Consider the following 12,051-nt stretch of genomic DNA (forward strand, 5'->3'; position numbering starts at 1 on the left):
CAGTTCTTGTTTAGTTCCTCTCTGGAGCCTGGACCAGATGGTACAAAAGAACACGCATCCCCAAGGAGTTGCATAAAAAGTCTTTGGAGTCCTGGTACACAGAGGAGCTAAACTGCCTGCAGTGTTGGCATAAATCTCCCTGTAGTTCGACTAAACCTTGTCTTTGGCTGGGAGGAAATACCAGTGTTGGGATGCTTCTAGTTGGTGCTTTCTGTCAACCAGGGCCAATCTAGAAATGAAAGCTGATGAACTTCTAGAAAGAATGTTGTTCAACTCAAATAATTTACGTAACATCTTTTAATTCCAGAGAAAATTGATTTGTCCCTTATTGAAAATAAAAATTAGTCCATTAGTGTTGAATGTATTATTTTAAGTTTATTAGAATTACAGTACTTATAGGACTATAGAGTGAAGTTCTGCCAAATTATAAGCACGTTTGATGTGTTTAAATTAACAAAGCCTTGCAACACCTGCCCAGAGACCCAGTCATTTTAAACTTGTTCCAAATGATCTACAAAGTCAGCAGTTGTGTTAGAAATAGACCCCAAGAGTCCTGATTAACTAGACAAGACTTAAGATAAATGAGTCACCTGAACACCTTCCTAGTTACCTGTAGCTTGTTTGATTCAGTAGCAGAAATATTCTTTAGAGAAGGAGTTGATTTTCCCATGATCTAAGAATAATGACCTCAATTGTAAAGTTTCACGTCAAATAATATTAGCTGTGTTTGCAAGGGTGAGTAAAGGTGAGTAGAGAAAGGCCTGAAGAAAGAAGGTTTTGGAATATAAAGTCATATGGATTTGCCCTGGGAGAAAACTCTTAATTTCCCTCTTATCAAAACTGCAGAAGACAGATGTCTTATTCCTATAATTGTGGAATTCTTTTATGAATCATCAGGTGCTGTTTGTCCGGTGCTGTGTGACAGGTAGGCTAATTGCAGGCTTGTGTTAGAAAAGACTCAGATTTGTTACCTTTACTTTCATTGGTTTTCCTATCTAAGTAGAAAACACAGAGGTGATGTTGACTAAGAAGTAAGAGCATCCTTAATGAGTGTTTTCTAATTTCTCTTGAAAAGCCAAATACTACTAAACTGATATAAAGTTCTGTGAGAATTCAGCCAATCTTTCACAACCACAAGGAACCAAAACTTTTTCTTACAAAAGCCGAAATTCTCTGATACAGCCAGAATTTCTAGGATCTTAAAAGTGTCCTGTGTTTTTGGTGGTTTGTTTTTTGTGTGTTTGGTCTTATTTTTTGCTCTGACACAGGAACAAGTGAAAACAATATGTATGGAAAATATTATGTAGAACCTCCGAACCCTCAGTTAAAGGTCTGGTTTGATTTAATTTGGTTTAGGATGGAGGTGATCAGTCAAAGCAAATGCATTTGTCTGGCTTGCAACCTGCTTCCAGTTCCCATTAGCTCCTGCTAGATAGACCTGCCTGTCAAGAATCATTGTGGAGTATTTTTGAGATACAAGAACTCCCCCGAACAGATTTTACTTTAGGTGCCACCCCAATGATTTCAGCACAGGTAAAGGAACTGTGAATCACTTGCCTATTCAGCACTTTTCCATTTCTCATTTCCAGGAGCACTAACAACGATAACACAACATTAGCTCTTTGTCCCAACTCCAGGTTTATCTACCAGGAGTTACTATTGCTCTGTCTATTAAAGCTTTCTCAGTTATAAAAAGAAAATCGATATTCATTTGACGTTTGCAACTGGAACCTCCACTGGGTAGAAATGTAATGATTTTGCTGTTGTCAGCATAAAACCAGAACAGAGCTGACAAACAGAAATTTAGAGGAATGGCAGAAAAAACTTGTTAGTATTCCTCTTGTTAACCCAAGGAAGAAGTGGGCATTCGAACATTATCAGAAATGGTTTTTGATCCAAAGCTTTGGTTACACAGCTCTTTATTCAAGGGCATTTTTAAAAAGGAGGGTTTATATATTAAATAGTTTATTAAATGTAATAGTTGTAAGGAGGACCTTAAACATGCAGAATAATGCTTTTGAACATTTTTTTCCTGTTTTCTTCATTAAAGTATTTCTTCATTATTTCTTCATTAAAGTATTACCACTTTTCTTCCTAAAGGTAGAGAACCAGGGACGCCTCTGGGTTCTGTCTTTGATCAAGACTTCTTGTTCTTCTTCTGAAAGGACAATTCTGGGCCCCCAAGTCAAAATTTTTCAGGCTTTGTTGTCTTTTAAATACAAATATTTCTAACTGAGGAGTCCTTTCTTCAAAAAAAGCTTAATACTCTTTGGAAGAAGGTTTTAGCCCATTTTTAGATGGGGTTTGGTCTCTTCTCAGGTTGAAAAATTTTACTTCCCTATAAAATAGAAACAGTGTTTCTGTGTCTAATGTAAACACTGCGTCATGAGAAACTAACTCATTGATAATAAGGAAACATCTAAAAGTTATTGGACTGAAGCTCTTATAAGCTGCATGGGAGAGATTGACTGTATCTCCATTATTAGTGTCCAGAGCCAAACCACCGGTTCATTTTGCTGCCAAAACTGGGTTGCTTGGGCAGTTATTCTAGCTCTAACATTTATCTGTTATCTGTTTATTGAAGACTGCATGAAACTGAGGTAGCACAGATAAAAATATAGTTAAAATAAATATACAATGTTGAAAATACTGGTGACAAGAACAGAAGTCCTTCCAAGTAAAGCAATGCACTTGATCCTGGAAAGATGCTGTGCTGTGTGTGAACTGGGCAGCAGTGGCATTCCCTGCTTGCTAGAGGCCAAACTATAGCTCTCATTGCAAAGACAAAACTTACTTTGTGTCGTTTTTAATTCTTTAGTTTTAATGTTGTTCAGATCAATGCTTACAATATATTTAGAAAAAAATGTTCTTACAGAGGTTTAAAAATATGAATGTTCTTCAAACAAACCTTATGCAAAGTTGTCAGAAACCCACGCTACTGGTTAAATTGTCAGGTAACTATTTCCTGTGAGGAGAGAGGCACATATAGATGGTAGTTGTAAGGAGATTCATACGTTTCTTGCTCATCTCCCAACTGCTTCCCTCCTACAGAAAGTACAAGACACAGTATTTCCTACAGATATCTGTGCAAGTCAGTCTCACACACGTTTTTTCCTGTAGACAGATAGGTGAATAATCCAGATATCTACAAATTAAAATAGTTTGACAAGGAATAAAGTTCATAGTATTTTAATTAATCCAGTAAATCATTTACGTTTCTACTCAGTTAAACCAAAACACTCAAACAACATCCTTGATTTTATTCACATATTCAAAAACAGATAGTGTTGTGCCACATTTTGAGGATTAGTATCTGTCAATCTCTCAAATGTAAGCAGAATGTCTTTTTCTTTCCAGAGAGTGTAAGTATTTTTCAAATACCAGAGAGTGCCGGATTGATTTTCAATGATTAGAAATGCTGTTCCTATAGCCTGCTTTTCAGCAGTGTACTGGAGCGGTATCTGCTCTGTGAATGCTGCATACGGAGCACAAAGGATCCAGTTCTGTTCCATTCAGATGGTCCCATTAAGATAAATTAAATTCTCATGCAGGATTTAGACTTTGCTACACTACACATAAATATTTTCTCAATCTAAGAATTAATGAGTAGACTCTTTATGTATGGGAAAGAAGGGAGAATTAGAAAAAGAGATCTTGGTTCTTTTTATCACAGAAACACAAGTTTTCAATGCATATGTCATTTAGTAGCGTGCCCATCAAAATATAAAGTAGAACAATTTCGTAAAAACAAGCCCCAAAATAATATTTCAATATTCATTAATGGAATGCAGTGACACTGAGGTGCATTTATCCTATAAATTGGCCTGCACTGAAATTGAGAATAATGTAATATAATGATAAAAAGCTCTTCCAAAGGATAAAGTGATTCAGCTGACAAACTGGCAATAACTCCTACAGACTTTTCAAGTCTGTCTTTAAATAAAACATTTGTTAAAACATTCTGCTATGTGCCGTGTGTCACCTGCACCAAGATAAATGCTGCATTATATTCTATCAGTTACTTTCAATTAACGTATTTCAAAGCATGTTGGTGTAGCTGGAAATACACAGGTTTTAGATTTTTGGAGGGCTGAGATTTCCTTTTGGTGATGACTAGTGAAAACTAATGACATAGATGCATTAGTTATTTTAATGGCTATGGATTTTTATTCATTCATAAGAATTCTAGATTCTATTTATACTTCATAATCACCATTGATCATAACGACTATTATTACAGAGTCAAATAAAGCCAGATTGGATTGCCTTTACTTGCACAGTTGTTTTCTGCCCTGTGCACTGGTTCGATATTTACAGCAGTTGAGTAGTAGATCTACAACGTTGTAATTCTTGGCAGTTTTCAGAACACAGGCTTCAGGATAACAAGGCATCATGGCCAATTAATATTACCAGAACACATTAATCCAGTTAGTTTAGCCTAATTTGTTAGGCAGCACACAAACCAGTAACCTGTCCACGTGCTAAATATTTTGGCATTGCAGAAATCACGTTTTCAAAGCTGAGCGCAACTTGCAAAGCAGGGTTTGTTGGGAGAAGGCCATGTATGTAACTTCGCTGACTATTATGGTTGGAAATAAGGTTTGCACGAGGCTTCTTGGGATCAGTGTCTCTGAATAAGAGACCTAAAGGACACTTTATGTACCTGAAAGCTTATCAGTTTTTTTTCTCAGTTGTATCACCTGGGCTAATAACAGTAATTACTCCTCGCTTTGAACCTTGCCTTGTGTGTGTCTTAGGCAGATGTAGCTACATCAGGGCTATTGCTAAACCGCTGTGTGCATCCAGGTTGTATGTCAACGTCCCACGGAAACGTAAGGTTTGACAGGGTATTGACAGCAAACACCTCATCATCTGCTAAAATCAATGGATTGCATGCTGCTAAATCATTATGGTCTTTTAAAATCCGGCTGTGAATGCCTTGCTCACCAAGGACAGTCTCCTAGAAACTGGCCAAAATTATATCTGAATTTGAAAGCTTTTATAGTAAGAAAAATGCATCTTAGTCACCATGAAAGAAATCGATATGGATTTCTAACCTCTCCAAGGAAATCTGGGCACAATCCTGTGAGCAGCAGCTGGATTTTTTGGTGTATTTTGAATCTTAAGACACTATGAGTGGAAAGTCATTATTAGGACTCAACAGCTTCTGCCACTTATTTATTTTGACATGCACTGTTTTTCAATGTATATGTGATAAAAGTCCCGCTGAATTCAGTTCTCATGTTTGCTTTTGTGTGTGTAGAGCTACATCAAAATCAAAGCTCTTTGCTTGTGCTCTTGCTAATCGTTTCACTTCGTGCTCACCTCAGCTGCAGAGTGGGGAGTCGGTTGCAAACCAGAGCCGTGTGCGGTGGGGCGGGAGGAGGAGGCGCAGGGACTGTCATTCTCACACCCACCTGCCAGTAAAACCCCAAACCCATAATGAAAAGGTCACAGTTTCTGCTTTCTAACTGCAACTTTCTCAATAGACTTCAATGGGAGAGTCTCTTATTTTGACTGCTTGATTACTCTCTTAACAAGGAATCAGCATATTCAGGACGTGACCCAAAGTAAAAACTGTAGCAAACCTCAGCATGTGGAATTGCTGAGGAAGCAGCAGCTGAATAGTCTGAGTTTCCTCTAGCCCAGGAAACCCATCTCTTGTTTTTAGAGGTCCAAAAGATACCGATAATGGAGTGGTTTTTATATACTTGTGGCCACTTACAAAAGCGCTGAATGATTAGAGAAACAAAACCAGGCCTGCAGAGAAGTAATTCTCTTGGAAGTCTTCTGGATATATGTATTTTTATAAAACCACGTACGAGTACTCAGCAAAGATGAGATAAGATGGTGACATTAGAGACTGTGTCTTCTAGTGTTTTACAGATGTTGTCAGGCATTTAAATTACCTGGTCAGAACTTTTGAATTTCAACTTTCTTCATGGTTATTAATTTACAACCACTTTAGATCACCTACATGGGGTAATTTAGTATTCTCGGAATTTTTAATGTCTTTTTAAGATTTTGATGTGTCTATAACATTGTATTTGAATGCCAGTAAGCAGTGTGGTAAGAAAATAATGTAATATTTCTACTCGGGCATGTTGAATAATGTATATGATTGTTTCTCTGAGGAAGAAAGAAACCTTGGGTGTTCATGAGAGTCTCTGAGCAACAGGCTGTGCTGACAGAAGGGCATTTGGGATGGCAGGGTTCCTGGAAAGCCCTCAAGAACAACTCCAGAATTGATTTGTACCAAGTTCACTATAAATTAAGTTAGTAATTGCTTCAGGATAGCATGACTCTCATCCAAAAAAAATAATTCCCAAGAACAGTACACAGAAACTCATGAGCAAAATTAATTGATTTGGGAGCTGAGATGGAAAAGTAAACCCAAGCCTTCAAAGGTGATATGTATTCAAATTAAGTCTTAAGAAAACACCTTGTTTATACACATGAAACTGCTCTCCCTTCCCTCCTACTTCCCTTCTTTCTGTCTTTTTTTGCTGGTGACTTGAATGCCTACAAATACATTGTACTGTGTATGGGACTCTGTATAGGTAGTAATAAATACAAATATCTCCAACTGATGTTCCTAGAAATGACAGCTTCTGAAATACAGTCAGTCATCTGACATATAAATCTTCCTTCTGAGTCTTAGCAAATTCTACTTCTTTTCTAGGTTTGTCAGCCGCCTTTCAGATTCATGATTTCTGTGCTTTGGTTGCTACATCTTTGAAACAGCATGGGATAATCAAAGCTGTTCTTGTAGGATCCTATTAAAATCTTTTTAAGGAGCCCCAGAGGCCTTTACGAGGCAACAGACTGCACGTCCCCAGAGCTCGGTGCTCTTGGGTTTCTCACAACTCTTGCATGGGTTTCAGATAAGTGACTCTGCCCTTCTCTTAACAGGGCACAGCTGCTAATCCACGTGAAAATTAGAGAATACTTACTTACAAGGTGGCCAGAGTTTAAATAAAATATTATACAAATAATACTGACCCTTTCAACAAATTTTTCATAGTTTCTTGTTGTTGTTAAACTGTTGAGACAGATTTGAGTGGTTTTTCATTTTATACTACTGGTTGTTAATTTAAAGCATATTGCTCCAATAGCCCACCTAGGACACTGTCTTACCTAAAATATTAAGGACACTATCAAGAAAAATAAAGTTGAAGAAGGTAAGTCCAACATGTAAATGTTTGTCCATTTTTCCTTGTACAGGAGTTCAGGAGTGTTCGGTGGTGCTGATGTGGGATTCTGAGGCTCTGAGACAGGACAACCAAGCACAGAGGCACCTGGCATTCATGTGAGTATGCTGTTCTCTTAATCTCAAACAAAATATCCTTAGAGGCTTCCAGGCAATCATTAAGATTAAATAGAACAATCAGACTAAATTCTGATAGTTTATCAGTCAGATGACTCAGAAGATTTTTGAGACTTAGAGAATACACTTTTCATTTTGTAGCAGGAGCTGGATCTTCATTTACGGTAAGTCAGCATACTTGCATCTGCTGAGGCTCTTGTTCTACACGCCTAGTGAATTCAGGAGTTCATCATTTGCTGGATACAGGTGCACACAAAAGTGAATGGTCTTCTGTGCTTATCTGCAACAGAGAAGATGTGCTCTGGTGTTAGGATCAGCAGAAAAAATTCAGTTCGATCTTATTGTTTTGGTGAGGGTAGGGGTTTGGAAAATAAGCTGCTTTGGCATTGTGAGAAATGGTTTCCCAGGTCATGCTGTAGGCTGATGTACAGGGAACATAAAGATTCTTTCACCTTATTGAACTTAATCAGATACCCTCCTTATAAAAAAAAAAAAAAATATATATATATATATATATACACACACATACACATATATGCCATAGTGATACAAATAGTGTTCTCCTGTGGTTCCTTATCTTTGGTTCCTTATCTTCAGTCTGTTATCTGAACATGCATTTGGTTTTCTCCTCTGAAATGCCCAGTAATTTTAAAGATGAAAGCAAATCATTCCAACTAAAAAGTTTTAGCCCCAGTAAATGCAGAACTATAGAGTGAAATACTAAGGAATGACAGTAAAGAATACAGGAAGCTTTGGAATATTGGTTCTAAAGGCAAAATATACAAGAGTGTCCAAGATGGAAGGTGGAAGGACAGCGTTCAAAAACACCTTTGTCACCTGCTGCGGCTCTTGGAGAATTTTGGAATGGTTTTGTGTACTTGTATTGCCAAAGGGACAAGGAAGCATGTCTCGTTGCAGTTCTTTGGATATACTGTTTTGTTTCAGAGTTTTATTAATGTGATTTCAAATAATCTGGGAGGAACAAAAGGGCAGCCTGTTCACAGGCAAAGGGCTTGTGCAGCAGTGGTCATAGAGTGGCACCAGCACACAGGGTGGACAGTGTGGGGACAAGTGAAACCTCTAGACAATTTAAAGAAAATATCAGGCCACATGAATTAAATTTGAAGGGGAAATAACACCAAACCTGCAAATAACATACTCAAACAGAGTGGGAAATAGCTTATTAAGACTTCTCTGGGAAAACCTGCTTCTGCTAGAATGGGACAAAGACAGAAGAGCCAGAATGGAGGCTCCTGAGTGATATTCTGAACCACGTGCTATAAAAGATGGGATTGCTCTATGTGCTTCTCACTGTTCATAATGGACTGAGCAGGCATTAAATTAAGAAATCTGTGGGCTTGCAGCACATCAAGCTGCAAGGTTATGTATGTATCCTGCAATAACCAGGTAAGAATACAGTTACTCATAGATGTATTATAAATACATGCTAATTGCTATCAGTGGTTTTGTTCTGAAGATCATGCATTCTTTATGCACGGCAAGCCGCTGAAATATCCTTATTACTTATTTCTGCATCATCGCATCCTCATTGAAAAATTGCTAGCAGAAAGGTCTTCCATTTTAGTATTTTCACCAAGATGCTGAAAGCTCCCAGTAAAGGTGCAAGGGGGATGTGACAGACATTGCATTAACATAAAGCTCAGAATATTTATCTGCTGCTGCTTCCCAGGGAAGCAGTCACTCAGCTTCCTGTAAAGGCAAAAAGCATAAAGAGGCTGGGATCTGTTATCAGCCCTTTTGGGCAGAACTGCCATACAGAGTGCTCTGCTTAATATTGCTTATCGCTAATTTTGTGCATGATAGCTGAAGCATGAACAACATCCGAGTGGGAAGCAAACTAGATCTATAGCTGCATAGTCAAGCCTATCAAGATATATTGCTGAGCTCCCGTAGCCAAGCGGTTCTGCAGAATATCAGTGGAAACAGGGCGTTCCAGCTCACTGGGCCTCCACTCACCATATGCTTGTGCAGCCTCCCCTGTAATAGCAAATAGTTATGCTCAAGAGTAGGGTGCATTAAAAATTAGGAAGGGTTGCTGGAGTGAACCTGCATGATATTGAAAATTGATGAGTTTTGTTACTTGCTATGTCTTACTGAGTTGTCAGGCAACGACAATGAAGTGAGCCTTGCTGAAATCACATGAGTGAGGAGCGTATATTGCTCTTAAAAATATGTATATGCAAAGTGGAGATTACCCTGAAGAAAATACACTCTTGTCTGACTGTATTTTCTGTAAGAGAAATAAAAGAAAGAATGGTGGTGTTACTATACGGCTTGCCTGTTTAAACAAGAAACCTTCTGCCTTCTAAGCTCATCCTATACAGGAGGAATCATCTGTGTATTTTGAGGGTGACCCAACTATAGGCAAACATTGTTTCTGAGGATATAGGATATGGGGTGGGTTTTCATGCCAGTCCCTGCGTCGTTCATGCATCTGTGTTAGCTGTACGTTATGAACCTTACACTGGTGAAGAGTTTAAGGATGCTCTCTGGTTTTAATGCAGACCCTTAGCATCATCCTGAATTTTGTTTGTTTCTAATGGAAAGAAACACCAAGCAAAATGTCAAAAGGAAAATATTAATGTCTTGTTTTATAATAATGTGTCCACATTTTACTGCAAGTTCTTTTTCTGCTAATTAAAGCAAAAAACGCTACAATTGAACTATTGTGAGGAGAAATATATGGAGTTTACATTTTCCTGTTCTTTTAACAGCAAAAAAACCCCCATTTGCACTAAGACCCCACTTAGAAGAAGTAACTTAAAAAGTTTAGCTAGATCAAATTTCAATTAATGTAATATTTTTCCTATTTATAATGCCAAGAAATCTTCAAAAGGTTTGAAGGCATCAGGAGTGCAGCACAGACAAGCCCAGCACCACTTGAGGGTTTTAACATTTCAAGTAGGACTTTTCTTGGGAAAGGGAGGATGTTCCATTTTAATTCAAACAGAAAAGCTTAAAGCAAAGAGAATATTGCTGAGTGTTTGCTTCACTTTCCTTTTTGCTTGCTCCTGTTACTGCAATTGTATCTGAGCAGATGGCCCCAGGCGCTTCATCAAAGCCTTGGTGAGTTACTGGAGCCACTTCCAAGCAAGGTTAGAACTGGGCTACCATTTAAGCGTTAAAAATTAAAAGCACAAAATTCCGAGGTGAAGGGATGACAGTTGTCTGTCTTTGGTGCCTGCTCCAGTCGGTGCACTGTAGCGCCCGAATGCCTTGCTGTGAGTTAAACATCATCTTGCTGCTGATAGATAATGCCTCAAAAGACACCTCCCTGCTGGCCGGCGCCTTGGGAACCCAGCTGTGGAGAGAGTCGGGGCAGGATTATCGTGAGCTCCCCGTGGAATCCAATGTAGATTTGGATAAACATGAGCTCAGGCTGTTCAAACATAGTGTTAGATAATGCATTTTCCGACAAAAATGTTTTTCTCTGTTTATTCTAAAAATCAATGTTCTTATGATTAATTTTGATCCTAATGACATCTTTTTGCTTTTTAAATGTGACCTGCTGGTAACAATGAGGGCAATAATAAGCTGGAGCCAAGTGCAAATCAAATAAATGGGCAATTTCTAAGGGAAAATATTAGGAACTGCGATAAAATCATATGCCATTAAGTGTTTTATTTTAACCATAAATGGCAGTAATTATTCTTTCATGAATATTTCAGAAGACCAGGACAGGTTATTGGGATAGGATGAGATAGGAAATTGTTCCATTTAACTGTACTTTATTCACATTAGAAACTCTGGCGATGCTGTTTTCCATTTTAAAGCACAACTTGTCATTTCTGTCCAGATAATTAGACAACTTTGTGTATGCTCTTCTGATACCAGTTACAAGTTTATCTTTCTAAAAAGTGTCTGTATAAACCAGTACACATGCATGAAAATAAACATATAGGGTAACCTGTGGTGCAAAAAAGCATTGGAAGTAAGTTTCTAACAGAGCTCTGTAGGCCATGGCACCAATTTCGTGCTTGATGAAAATCCTGTGTTCCTTAAACCATTCTTGATAACCAAAATGAAATGATGAATTTGTTCATATTAATTAAACATATTACCTAAATGATGCATTATGAACGCTATTATATCTTTACTGTTTTGAATTTCCGTGTTATAAAAAGCCTTGGAGAACAAGAGATGTGTTGTGAAGGGGAAAGCATTTGAAAATACTTTGAAGATTTAAAATAAAACATTCTGTATAGTTCATTTTTCCTTAGAGCACAATTACAATGCACTTAAGAGAAAGTGAAATGTCAGTCAAAATAACAAAAACAATATTATTAGTGACCTCTAAAGAATTCACAAAGAGACAGGTTAATCAAGTCTTTTCTTTTTTCAATACACCTAACTGAACTTCAGCGCAAAGTAATTAATTTCAGGTTCCGGTACAGAAATGCATCAAATATTATCTTTGGATGTGTGCTTTTCATAACATACTAATTAGTCCTTTTTACACTGTGACTTTGTTAAAATGTGGGGGGTGGTAGCACAATGCTGACATTTAAAAGGTCTGGCCTTACATTCTCTGATAATCCACTGTAGTCATAAAAACCGCTTTTCTTAATTAGCAGACAAAAGCAACATGTTTTCCAAGCTGCTTTGCTGTATAGATGTCTAAGCAAGCCCTGGGTTATTTAACTGGTGTGTGTTTTGTCTCTGAGCAGCTTGGGGCTTGTCCCCCATTCCGTCCCCCAGGGCTG

General features: G+C 37.9%; 1 long non-coding RNA gene across 4 annotated transcripts in view; it reads left to right on the top strand.

Moving 5' to 3' along the window:
* Positions 1 to 12,051, top strand: part of LOC139828837 (uncharacterized) — a 352,305-nt gene that overhangs the window by 248,499 nt on the left and 91,755 nt on the right. For all 4 annotated transcript variants that reach the window (XR_011740842.1, XR_011740840.1, XR_011740843.1 and 1 more), the window contains one exon: positions 7,225 to 7,309. This is a non-coding gene — a long non-coding RNA (uncharacterized lncRNA). The remainder of the gene's footprint in view (positions 1 to 7,224; positions 7,310 to 12,051) is intronic.

This window comes from Patagioenas fasciata, chromosome 11 (assembly GCF_037038585.1).
Source record: "Patagioenas fasciata isolate bPatFas1 chromosome 11, bPatFas1.hap1, whole genome shotgun sequence".
NCBI lineage: Eukaryota > Metazoa > Chordata > Aves > Columbiformes > Columbidae > Patagioenas > Patagioenas fasciata.